Source organism: Solenopsis invicta, chromosome 13, assembly GCF_016802725.1.
Source record: "Solenopsis invicta isolate M01_SB chromosome 13, UNIL_Sinv_3.0, whole genome shotgun sequence".
NCBI lineage: Eukaryota > Metazoa > Arthropoda > Insecta > Hymenoptera > Formicidae > Solenopsis > Solenopsis invicta.
Genome location: NC_052676.1, coordinates 6536890 through 6551742, shown reverse-complemented (window position 1 = coordinate 6551742; position 14853 = coordinate 6536890).

The following is a 14853-nucleotide window of genomic DNA, read 5'->3' as shown; positions in this document are numbered from 1 at the left end:
ACTCTTCTGAGGGCTATAAAAACACAGAGATATTAAGGAAATTGGCAAAAAAAATTTTACTCAAAAATTTCGCAATTTGACTGATATAAGTCTTCCCTTTTTCACTTCAACAATTCGATACATCGTGATAAAAGTTACTACTCTTCTGTGGGCTATCAGAACACAGAGATATTGTAGAAATTCGGAAAAAAACCAATTTTACTCAGAAAATTTCGAACTTTGACTGATATAACCCTTTCGTCTTGCACTTTAGCGATTCGATCTATTATGATAGAAGTTAGAAATCTTCTGGTGGGCTATAAAAACACAGAGATATTAAGGAAATTAGCAAAAAAATTTTACTCAAAAATTTCGCTATTTGACTGATATAAGTCTTCCCTATTTCACTTCAACAATTCGATACATCGTGATAAAAGTTGCATCTCTTCTGTGGGCTATCAGAACACAGAGATATTGGAGAAATTCGGAAAAAAACCAATTTTACACAAAAATTTCGAACTTTGACTGATATAACCCTTTCGTCTTGCACTTTAGCGATTCGATCTATTATGATATAAGTTGGAAATCTTCTGGGGGCTATAAAAACACAGAGATATTAAGGAAATTAGCAAAAAAATTTTACTCAAAAATTTCGCAATTTGACTGATATAAGTCTTCCCTTTTTCACTTCAACAATTCGATACATCGTGATAAAAGTTCCAACTCTTCTGTGGGCTATCAGAACACAGAGATATTGGAGAAATTCGGAAAAAAACCAATTTTACTCAAAAATTTCGAACTTTGACTGATATAACTCTTTCGTCTTGCACTTTAGCGATTCGATCTATTATGATAAAAGTTAGAACTCTTCTGGGGGCTATAAAAACACAGAGATATTAAGGAAATTCGCAAAAAAAATTTTACTCAAAAATTTCGCAATTTGACTGATATAAGTCTTCCCTTTTTCACTTCAACAATTCGATACATCGTGATAAAAGTTACAACTCTTCTGTGGGCTATCAGAACACAGAGATATTGGAGAAATTCGGAAAAAAACCAATTTTACTCAAAAATTTCGAACTTTGACTGATATAACTCTTTCGTCTTGCACTTTAGCGATTCGATCTATTATGATAAAAGTTAGAACTCTTCTGGGAGCTATAAAAACACAGAGATATTAAGGAAATTCGCAAAAAAAATTTTACTCAAAAATTTCGCAATTTGACTGATATAAGTCTTCCCTTTTTCACTTCAACAATTCGATACATCGTGATAAAAGTTACTACTCTTCTGTGGGCTATCAGAACACAGAGATATTGGAGAAATTCGGAAAAAAACAAATTTTACTAAAAAATTTCGAACTTTTACTGATATAACTCTTTCGTCTTGCACTTTAGCGATTCGATCTATTGTGATAAAAGTTAGAACTCTTCTGGGGGCTATAAAAACACAGAGATATTAAGGAAATTCGCCAAAAAAATTTTACTCAAAAATTTCGCAATTTGACTGATATAAGTCTTCCCTTTTTCACTTCAACAATTCGATACATCGTGATAAAAGTTACTACTCTTCTGTGGGCTATCAGAACACAGAGATATTGGAGAAATTCGGAAAAAAACCAATTTTACTCAAAAATTTCGAACTTTGACTGATATAACCCTTTCGTCTTGCACTTTAGCGATTCGATCTATTATGATAGAAGTTAGAAATCTTCTGGTGGGCTATAAAAACACAGAGATATTAAGGAAATTAGCAAAAAAATTTTACTCAAAAATTTCGCAATTTGACTGATATAAGTCTTCCCTTTTTCACTTCAACAATTCGATACATCGTGATAAAAGTTACAACTCTTCTGTGGGCTATCAGTACACAGAGATATTGGAGAAATTCGGAAAAAAACCAATTTTACACAAAAATTTCGAACTTTGACTGATATAACTCTTTCGTCTTGCACTTTAGCGATTCGATCTATTATGATAGAAGTTAGAAATCTTCTGGGGGCTATAAAAACACAGAGATATTAAGGAAATTAGCAAAAAAATTTTACTCAAAAATTTCGCAATTTGACTGATATAAGTCTTCCCTTTTTTACTTCAACAATTCGATACATCGTGATAAAAGTTACAACTCTTCTGTGGGCTATCAGTACACAGAGATATTGGAGAAATTCGGAAAAAAACCAATTTTACTCAAAAATTTCGAACTTTGACTGATATAACTCTTTCGTCTTGCACTTTAGCGATTCGATCTATTATGATAAAAGTTAGAACTCTTCTGGGGGCTATAAAAACACAGAGATATTAAGGAAATTCGCAAAAAGAATTTTACTCAAAAATTCCGCAATTTGACTGATATAAGTCTTCCCTTTTCAACTTCAACAATTCGATACATCGTGATAAAAGTTACAACTCTTCTGTGGGCTATCAGAACACAGAGATATTGGAGAAATTCGGAAAAAAACCAATTTTACTCAAAGATTTCGAACTTTCACTTATATAACTCTTTCGTCTTGCACTTTAGCGATTCGATCTATTATGATAAAAGTTAGAACTCTTCTGGGAGCTATAAAAACACAGAGATATTAAAGAAATTCGCCAAAAAAATTATAATCAAAATTTCGCAATTTGACTGATATAAGTCTTCCCTTCTTCACTTCAACAATTCGATACATCGTGATAAAAGTTACTACTCTTCTGTGGACTATCAGAACACAGAGATATTGTAGAAATTCGGAAAAAAACCAATTTTACTCGAAAATTTCGAACTTTGACTGATATAACTCTTTCGTCTTGCACTTTAGCGATTCGATCTATTATGATAAAAGTTAGAACTCTTCTGGGGGCTATAAAAACACAGAGATATTAAGGAAATTAGCAAAAAAAATTTTACTCAAAAATTTCGCAATTTGACTGATATAAGTCTTTCCTTTTTCACTTCAACAATTCGATACATCGTGATAAAAGTTACAACTCTTCTGTGGGCTATCAGAACACAGAGATATTGGAGAAATTCGGAAAAAAACCAATTTTACTCAAAAATTTCGAACTTTGACTGATATAACTCTTTCGTCTTGCACTTTAGCGATTCGATCTATTATGATAAAAGTTAGAACTCTTCTGGGGGCTATAAAAACACAGAGATATTAAGGAAATTCGCAAAAAAAATTTTACTCAAAAATTACGCAATTTGACTGATATAAGTTTTCACTTTTTCACTTCAACAATTCGATACATCGTGATAAAAGTTACAACTCTTCTGTGGGCTATCAGAACACAGAATATTGGAGAAATTCGGAAAAAAACAATTTTACTCAAAATATTTCGAACTTTGACTGATATAACTCTTTCGTCTTGCACTTTAGCGATTCGATCTATTATGATAAAAGTTAGAACTCTTCTGGGGGCTATAAAAACACAGAGATATTAAGGAAATTCGCAAAAAAAATTTTACTCAAAAATTTCGCAATTTGACTGATATAAGTCTTCCCTTTTTCACTTCAACAATTCGATACATCGTGATAAAAGTTACAACTCTTCTGTGGGCTATCAGAACACAGAGATATTGGAGAAATTCGGAAAAAAACCAATTTTATTCAAAAATTTCGAACTTTGACTGATATAACTTTTTCGTCTTGCACTTTAGCGATTCGATCTATTATGATAAAAGTTAGAACTCTTCTGGGGGCTATAAAAACACAGATATTAAGGAAATTCGCAAAAAAAATTTTACTCAAAAATTTCGCAATTTGACTGATATAAGTCTTCCCTTTTCCACTTCAACAATTCAATACATCGTGATAAAAGTTACAACTCTACTGTGGGCTATCAGAACACAGAGATATTGGAGAAATTCGGAAAAAAACCAATTTTACTCAAAAATTTCGAACTTTGACTGATATAACTCTTTCGTCTTGCACTTTAGCGATTCGATCTATTATGATAAAAGTTAGAACTCTTCTGGGGGCTATAAAAACACAGAGATATTAAGGAAATTCGCAAAAAAAATTTTACTCAAAAATTTAGCAATTTGACTGATATAAGTCTTCCCTTTTTCACTTCAACAATTCGATACATCGTGATAAAAGTTACAACTCTTCTGTGGGCTATCAGAACACAGAGATATTGGAGAAATTCGGAAAAAAACCAATTTTACTCAAAAATTTCGAACTTTGACTGATATAACTCTTTCGTCTTGCACTTTAGCGATTCGATCTATTGTGATAAAAGTTAGAACTCTTCTGGGGGCTATAAAAACACAGAGATATTAAGGAAATTCGCAAAAAAAATTTTACTCAAAAATTTCGCAATTTGACTGATATAAGTCTTCCCTTTTTCACTTCAACAATTCGATACATCGTGATAAAAGTTACTACTCTTCTGTGGGCTATCAGAACTCAGAGATATTGTAGAAATTCGGAAAAAAAACAATTTTATTAGAAAATTTCGAACTTTGACTGATATAACCCTTTCGTCTTGCACTTTAGCGATTCGATCTATTATGATAGAAGTTAGAAATCTTCTGGGGGCTATAAAAACACAGAGATATTAAGGAAATTAGCAAAAAAATTTTACTCAAAAATTTCGCAATTTGACTGATATAAGTCTTCCCTTTTTTACTTCAACAATTCGATACATCGTGATAAAAGTTACAACTCTTCTGTGGGCTATCAGTACACAGAGATATTGGAGAAATTCGGAAAAAAACCAATTTTACACAAAAATTTCGAACTTTGACTGATATAACCCTTTCGTCTTGCACTTTAGCGATTCGATCTATTATGATAGAAGTTAGAAATCTTCTGGGGGCTATAAAAACACAGAGATATTAAGGAAATTAGCAAAAAAATTTTACTCAAAAATTTCGCAATTTGACTGATATAAGTCTTCCCTTTTTTACTTCAACAATTCGATACATCGTGATAAAAGTTACAACTCTTCTGTGGGCTATCAGAACACCGAGATATTGGAGAAATTCGGAAAAAAACCAATTTTACTAAAAAATTTCGAACTTCGACTGATATAACTCTTTCGTCTTGCACTTTAGCGATTCGATCTATTATGATAAAAGTTAGAACTCTTCTGGGGGCTATAAAAACACAGAGATAATAAGGAAACTCGCAAAAAAATTTTACTCAAAAATTTCGCAATTTGACTGATATAAGTCTTCCCTTTTTTACTTCAACAATTCGATACATCGTGATAAAAGTTACAACTCTTCTGTGGGCTATCAGTACACAGAGATATTGGAGAAATTCGGAAAAAAACCAATTTTACACAAAAATTTCGAACTTTGACTGATATAACTCTTTCGTCTTGCACTTTAGCGATTCGATCTATTATGATAAAAGTTAGAACTCTTCTGGGGGCTATAAAAACACCGAGATATTAAGGAAATTCGCAAAAAAAATTTTACTCAAAAATTTCGCAATTTGACTGATATAAGTCTTCCCTTTTTCACTTCAACAATTCGATACATCGTGATAAAAGTTACTACTCTTCTGTGGGCTATCAGAACACAGTGATATTGGAGAAATTCGGAAAAAAACAAATTTTACTCAAAAATTTCGAACTTTGACTGATATAACTCTTTCGTCTTGCACTTTAGCGATTCGATCTATTATGATAAAAGTTAGAACTCTTCTGGGGGCTATAAAAACACAGAGATATTAAGGAAATTCGCAAAAAAAATTTTACTCAAAAATTTCGCAATTTGACTGATATAAGTCTTCCCTTTTTCACTTCAACAATTCGATACATCGTGATAAAAGTTACTACTCTTCTGTGGGCTATCAGAACACAGAGATATTGTAGAAATTCGGAAAAAAAACAATTTTACTCAGAAAATTTCGAACTTTGACTGATATAACCCTTTCGTCTTGCACTTTAGCGATTCGATCTATTATGATAGAAGTTAGAAATCTTCTGGTGGGCTATAAAAACACAGAGATATTAAGGAAATTAGCAAAAAAATTTTACTCAAAAATTTCGCAAATTGACTGATATAAGTCTTCCCTTTTTCACTTCAACAATTCGATACATCGTGATAAAAGTTGCATCTCTTCTGTGGGCTATCAGAACACAGAGATATTGGAGAAATTCGGAAAAAATCCAATTTTATTCAAAAATTTCGAACTTTGACTGATATAACTCTTTCGTCTTGCACTTTAGCGATTCGATCTATTATGATAGAAGTTAGAAATCTTCTGGTGGGCTATAAAAACACAGAGATATTAAGGAAATTAGCAAAAAAATTTTACTCAAAAATTTCGCAATTTGACTGATATAAGTCTTCCCTTTTTTACTTCAACAATTCGATACATCGTGATAAAAGTTCCAACTCTTCTGTGGGCTATCAGAACACAGAGATATTGGAGAAATTCGGAAAAAAACCAATTTTACTCAAAAATTTCGAACTTTGACTGATATAACTCTTTCGTCTTGCACTTTAGCGATTCGATCTATTATGATAAAAGTTAGAACTCTTCTGGGGGCTATAAAAACACAGAGATATTAAGGAAATTCGCAAAAAAATTTTACTCAAAAATTTCGCAATTTGACTGATATAAGTCTTCCCTTTTTCACTTCAACAATTCGATACTTCGTGATAAATGTTACAACTCTTCTGTGGGCTATCAGAACTCAGAGATATTGGAGAAATTCGGAAAAAAACCAATTTTACTCAAAAATTTCGAACTTTGACTGATATAACTCTTTCGTCTTGCACTTTAGCGATTCGATCTATTATGATAAAAGTTAGAACTCTTCTGGGGGCTATAAAAACACAGAGATATTAAGGAAATTCGCAAAAAAAATTTTACTCAAAAATTTCGCAATTTGACTGATATAAGTCTTCCCTTTTTCACTTCAACAATTCGATACATCGTGATAAAAGTTACTACTCTTCTGTGGGCTATCAGAACACAGTGATATTGGAGAAATTCGGAAAAAAACAAATTTTACTAAAAAATTTCGAACTTTTACTGATATAACTCTTTCGTCTTGCACTTTAGCGATTCGATCTATTGTGATAAAAGTTAGAACTCTTCTGGGGGCTATAAAAACACAGAGATATTAAGGAAATTGGCAAAAAAAATTTTACTCAAAAATTTCGCAATTTGACTGATATAAGTCTTCCCTTTTTCACTTCAACAATTCGATACATCGTGATAAAAGTTACTACTCTTCTGTGGGCTATCAGAACACAGAGATATTGTAGAAATTCGGAAAAAAAACAATTTTACTAGAAAATTTCGAACTTTGACTGATATAACCCTTTCGTCTTGCACTTTAGCGATTCGATCTATTATGATAGAAGTTAGAAATCTTCTGGTGGGCTATAAAAACACAGAGATATTAAGGAAATTAGCAAAAAAATTTTACTCAAAAATTTCGCAATTTGACTGATATAAGTCTTCCCTTTTTTACTTCAACAATTCGATACATCGTGATAAAAGTTCCAACTCTTCTGTGGGCTATCAGTACACAGAGATATTGGAGAAATTCGGAAAAAAACCAATTTTACACAAAAATTTCGAACTTTGACTGATATAACCCTTTCGTCTTGCACTTTAGCGATTCGATCTATTATGATAGAAGTTAGAAATCTTCTGGTGGGCTATAAAAACACAGAGATATTAAGGAAATTAGCAAAAAAATTTTACTCAAAAATTTCGCAATTTGACTGATATAAGTCTTCCCTTTTTTACTTCAACAATTCGATACATCGTGATAAAAGTTACAACTCTTCTGTGGGCTATCAGTACACAGAGATATTGGAGAAATTCGGAAAAAAACCAATTTTACACAAAAATTTCGAACTTTGACTGATATAACCCTTTCGTCTTGCACTTTAGCGATTCGATCTATTATGATAAAAGTTAGAACTCTTCTGGGGGCTATAAAAACACCGAGATATTAAGGAAATTCGCAAAAAAAATTTTACTCAAAAATTTCGCAATTTAACTGATATAAGTCTTCCCTTTTCCACTTCAATAATTCAATACATCGTGATAAAAGTTACAACTCTTCTGTGGGCTATCAGAACACCGAGATATTGGAGAAATTCGGAAAAAAACCAATTTTACTCAAAGATTTCGAACTTTCACTTATATAACTCTTTCGTCTTGCACTTTAGCGATTCGATCTATTATGATAAAAGTTAGAACTCTTCTGGGAGCTATAAAAACACAGAGATATTAAAGAAATTCGCCAAAAAAATTATAATCAAAATTTCGCAATTTGACTGATATAAGTCTTCCCTTCTTCACTTCAACAATTCGATACATCGTGATAAAAGTTACTACTCTTCTGTGGACTATCAGAACACAGAGATATTGTAGAAATTCGGAAAAAAAACAATTTTACTCGAAAATTTCGAACTTTGACTGATATAACTCTTTCGTCTTGCACTTTAGCGATTCGATCTATTATGATAAAAGTTAGAACTCTTCTGGGGGCTATAAAAACACAGAGATAATAAGGAAATTCGCAAAAAAAATTTTACTCAAAAATTTCGCAATTTGACTGATATAAGTCTTTCCTTCTTCACTTCAACAATTCGATACATCGTGATAAAAGTTACAACTCTTCTGTGGGCTATCAGAACACAGAGATATTGGAGAAATTCGGAAAAAAACCAATTTTACTCAAAAATTTCGAACTTTGACTGATATAACTCTTTCGTCTTGCACTTTAGCGATTCGATCTATTATGATAAAAGTTAGAACTCTTCTGGGGGCTATAAAAACACAGAGATATTAAGGAAATTCGCAAAAAAAATTTTACTCAAAAATTTAGCAATTTGACTGATATAAGTCTTCACTTTTTCACTTCAACAATTCGATACATCGTGATAAAAGTTACAACTCTTCTGTGGGCTATCAGAACACAGATATTGGAGAAATTCGGAAAAAAACAATTTTACTCAAAATATTTCGAACTTTGACTGATATAACTCTTTCGTCTTGCACTTTAGCGATTCGATCTATTATGATAAAAGTTAGAACTCTTCTGGGGGCTATAAAAACACAGAGATATTAAGGAAATTCGCAAAAAAAATTTTACTCAAAAATTTCGCAATTTGACTGATATAAGTCTTTCCTTCTTCACTTCAACAATTCGATACATCGTGATAAAAGTTACAACTCTTCTGTGGGCTATCAGTACACAGAGATATTGGAGAAATTCGGAAAAAAACCAATTTTACTCAAAAATTTCGAACTTTGACTGATATAACACTTTCGTCTTGCACTTTAGCGATTCGATCTATTATGATAAAAGTTAGAACTCTTCTGGGGGCTATAAAAACACCGAGATATTAAGGAAATTCGCAAAAAAAATTTTACTCAAAAATTTCGCAATTTGACTGATATAAGTCTTCCCTTTTCCACTTCAACAACTCAATACATCGTGATAAAAGTTACAACTCTACTGTGGGCTATCAGAACACCGAGATATTGGAGAAATTCGGAAAAAAACCAATTTTACTGAAAAATTTCGAACTTTGACTGATATAACTCTTTCGTCTTGCACTTTAGCGATTCGATCTATTATGATAAAAGTTAGAACTCTTCTGGGGGCTATAAAAACACAGAGATATTAAGGAAATTCGCAAAAAAAATTTTACTCAAAAATTTAGCAATTTGACAGATATAAGTTTTCACTTTTTCACTTCAACAATTCGATACATCGTGATAAAAGTTACAACTCTTCTGTGGGCTATCAGAACACAGAGATATTGGAGAAATTCGGAAAAAAACCAATTTTACTAAAAAATTTCGAACTTTGTCTGATATAACTCTTTCGTCTTGCACTTTAGCGATTCGATCTATTGTGATAAAAGTTAGAACTCTTCTGGGGGCTATAAAAACACAGAGATATTAAGGGAATTGGCAAAAAAAATTTTACTCAAAAATTTCGCAATTTGACTGATATAAGTCTTCCCTTTTTCACTTCAACAATTCGATACATCGTGATAAAAGTTACTACTCTTCTGTGGGCTATCAGAACTCAGAGATATTGTAGAAATTCGGAAAAAAAACAATTTTATTAGAAAATTTCGAACTTTGACTGATATAACCCTTTCGTCTTGCACTTTAGCGATTCGATCTATTATGATAGAAGTTAGAAATCTTCTGGGGGCTATAAAAACACAGAGATATTAAGGAAATTAGCAAAAAAATTTTACTCAAAAATTTCGCAATTTGACTGATATAAGTCTTCCCTTTTTTACTTCAACAATTCGATACATCGTGATAAAAGTTACAACTCTTCTGTGGGCTATCAGTACACAGAGATATTGGAGAAATTCGGAAAAAAACCAATTTTACACAAAAATTTCGAACTTTGACTGATATAACCCTTTCGTCTTGCACTTTAGCGATTCGATCTATTATGATAGAAGTTAGAAATCTTCTGGGGGCTATAAAAACACAGAGATATTAAGGAAATTAGCAAAAAAATTTTACTCAAAAATTTCGCAATTTGACTGATATAAGTCTTCCCTTTTTCACTTCAACAATTCGATACATCGTGATAAAAGTTACAACTCTTCTGTGGGCTATCAGAACACAGAGATATTGGAGAAATTCGGAAAAAAACCAATTTTACTCAAAAATTTCGAACTTTGACTGATATAACTCTTTCGTCTTGCACTTTAGCGATTCGATCTATTATGATAAAAGTTAGAACTCTTCTGGGGGCTATAAAAACACAGAGATAATAAGGAAATTCGCAAAAAAATTTTACTCAAAAATTTCGCAATTTGACTGATATAAGTCTTCCCTTTTTCACTTCAACAATTCGATACATCGTGATAAAAGTTACAACTCTTCTGTGGGCTATCAGTACACAGAGATATTGGAGAAATTCGGAAAAAAACCAATTTTACACAAAAATTTCGAACTTTGACTGATATAACTCTTTCGTCTTGCACTTTAGCGATTCGATCTATTATGATAAAAGTTAGAACTCTTCTGGGGGCTATAAAAACACCGAGATATTAAGGAAATTCGCAAAAAAAATTTTACTCAAAAATTTCGCAATTTGACTGATATAAGTCTTCCCTTTTTCACTTCAACAATTCGATACATCGTGATAAAAGTTACTACTCTTCTGTGGGCTATCAGAACACAGTGATATTGGAGAAATTCGGAAAAAAACAAATTTTACTAAAAAATTTCGAACTTTTACTGATATAACTCTTTCGTCTTGCACTTTAGCGATTCGATCTATTGTGATAAAAGTTAGAACTCTTCTGGGGGCTATAAAAACACAGAGATATTAAGGGAATTGGCAAAAAAAATTTTACTCAAAAATTTCGCAGTTTGACTGATATAAGTCTTCCCTTTTTCACTTCAACAATTCGATACATCGTGATAAAAGTTACTACTCTTCTGTGGGCTATCAGAACACAGAGATATTGTAGAAATTCGGAAAAAAAACAATTTTACTCAGAAAATTTCGAACTTTGACTGATATAACCCTTTCGTCTTGCACTTTAGCGATTCGATCTATTATGATAGAAGTTAGAAATCTTCTGGTGGGCTATAAAAACACAGAGATATTAAGGAAATTAGCAAAAAAATTTTACTCAAAAATTTCGCAATTTGACTGATATAAGTCTTCCCTTTTTTACTTCAACAATTCGATACATCGTGATAAAAGTTGCAACTCTTCTGTGGGCTATCAGTACACAGAGATATTGGAGATATTCGGAAAAAAACCAATTTTACACAAAAATTTCGAACTTTGACTGATATAACCCTTTCGTCTTGCACTTTAGCGATTCGATCTATTATGATAGAAGTTAGAAATCTTCTGGTGGGCTATAAAAACACAGAGATATTAAGGAAATTAGCAAAAAAATTTTACTCAAAAATTTCGCAATTTGACTGATATAAGTCTTCCCTTTTTTACTTCAACAATTCGATACATCGTGATAAAAGTTCCAACTCTTCTGTGGGCTATCAGAACACCGAGATATTGGAGAAATTCGGAAAAAAACCAATTTTACTAAAAAATTTCGAACTTCGACTGATATAACTCTTTCGTCTTGCACTTTAGCGATTCGATCTATTATGATAAAAGTTAGAACTCTTCTGGGGGCTATAAAAACACAGAGATAATAAGGAAACTCGCAAAAAAATTTTACTCAAAAATTTCGCAATTTGACTGATATAAGTCTTCCCTTTTTTACTTCAACAATTCGATACATCGTGATAAAAGTTACAACTCTTCTGTGGGCTATCAGTACACAGAGATATTGGAGAAATTCGGAAAAAAACCAATTTTACACAAAAATTTCGAACTTTGACTGATATAACCCTTTCGTCTTGCACTTTAGCGATTCGATCTATTATGATAAAAGTTAGAACTCTTCTGGGGGCTATAAAAACACCGAGATATTAAGGAAATTCGCAAAAAAAATTTTACTCAAAAATTTCGCAATTTGACTGATATAAGTCTTCCCTTTTTCACATCAACAATTCGATACATCGTGATAAAAGTTACTACTCTTCTGTGGGCTATCAGAACACAGTGATATTGGAGAAATTCGGAAAAAAACAAATTTTACTAAAAAATTTCGAACTTTTACTGATATAACTCTTTCGTCTTGCACTTTAGCGATTCGATCTATTGTGATAAAAGTTAGAACTCTTCTGGGGGCTATAAAAACACAGAGATATTAAGGGAATTGGCAAAAAAAATTTTACTCAAAAATTTCGCAGTTTGACTGATATAAGTCTTCCCTTTTTCACTTCAACAATTCGATACATCGTGATAAAAGTTACTACTCTTCTGTGGGCTATCAGAACACAGAGATATTGTAGAAATTCGGAAAAAAAACAATTTTACTAGAAAATTTCGAACTTTGACTGATATAACCCTTTCGTCTTGCACTTTAGCGATTCGATCTATTATGATAGAAGTTAGAAATCTTCTGGTGGGCTATAAAAACACAGAGATATTAAGGAAATTAGAAAAAAATTTTACTCAAAAATTTCGCAATTTGACTGATATAAGTCTTCCCTTTTTTACTTCAACAATTCGATACATCGTGATAAAAGTTGCAACTCTTCTGTGGGCTATCAGTACACAGAGATATTGGAGATATTCGGAAAAAAACCAATTTTACACAAAAATTTCGAACTTTGACTGATATAACCCTTTCGTCTTGCACTTTAGCGATTCGATCTATTATGATAGAAGTTAGAAATCTTCTGGTGGGCTATAAAAACACAGAGATATTAAGGAAATTAGCAAAAAAATTTTACTCAAAAATTTCGCAATTTGACTGATATAAGTCTTCCCTTTTTTACTTCAACAATTCGATACATCGTGATAAAAGTTCCAACTCTTCTGTGGGCTATCAGAACACCGAGATATTGGAGAAATTCGGAAAAAAACCAATTTTACTCAAAGATTTCGAACTTTCACTTATATAACACTTTCGTCTTGCACTTTAGCGATTCGATCTATTATGATAAAAGTTAGAACTCTTCTGGGAGCTATAAAAACACAGAGATATTAAAGAAATTCGCCAAAAAAATTATAATCAAAAATTTCGCAATTTGACTGATATAAGTCTTCCCTTCTTCACTTCAACAATTCGATACATCGTGATAAAAGTTACTACTCTTCTGTGGACTATCAGAACACAGTGATATTGGAGAAATTCGGAAAAAAACAAATTTTACTAAAAAATTTCGAACTTTTACTGATATAACTCTTTCGTCTTGCACTTTAGCGATTCGATCTATTATGATAAAAGTTAGAACTCTTCTGGGGGCTATAAAAACACAGAGATATTAAGGAAATTGGCAAAAAAAATTTTACTCAAAAATTTCGCAATTTGACTGATATAAGTCTTCCCTTTTTCACTTCAACAATTCGATACATCGTGATAAAAGTTACTACTCTTCTGTGGGCTATCAGAACACAGAGATATTGTAGAAATTCGGAAAAAAAACAATTTTACTAGAAAATTTCGAACTTTGACTGATATAACCCTTTCGTCTTGCACTTTAGCGATTCGATCTATTATGATAGAAGTTAGAAATCTTCTGGTGGGCTATAAAAACACAGAGATATTAAGGAAATTAGCAAAAAAATTTTACTCAAAAATTTCGCAGTTTGACTGATATAAGTCTTCCCTTTTTCACTTCAACAATTCGATACATCGTGATAAAAGTTACAACTCTTCTGTGGGCTATCAGTACACAGAGATATTGGAGAAATTCGGAAAAAAACCAATTTTACACAAAAATTTCGAACTTTGACTGATATAACCCTTTCGTCTTGCACTTTAGCGATTCGATCTATTATGATAGAAGTTAGAACTCTTCTGGTGGGCTATAAAAACACAGAGATATTAAGGAAATTAGCAAAAAAATTTTACTCAAAAATTTCGCAATTTGACTGATATAAGTCTTCCCTTTTTCACTTCAACAATTCGATACATCGTGATAAAAGTTACAACTCTTCTGTGGGCTATCAGAACACAGAGATATTGGAGAAATTCGGAAAAAAACCAATTTTACTCAAAAATTTCGAACTTTGACTGATATAACTCTTTCGTTTTGCACTTTAGCGATTCGATCTATTATGATAAAAGTTAGAACTCTTCTGGGGGCTATAAAAACACCGAGATATTAAGGAAATTCGCAAAAAAAATTTTACTCAAAAATTTCGCAATTTAACTGATATAAGTCTTCCCTTTTCCACTTCAACAATTCAATACATCGTGATAAAAGTTACAACTCTTCTGTGGGCTATCAGAACACCGAGATATTGGAGAAATTCGGAAAAAAACCAATTTTACTCAAAGATTTCGAACTTTGACTGATATAACTCTTTCGTCTTGCACTTTAGCGAT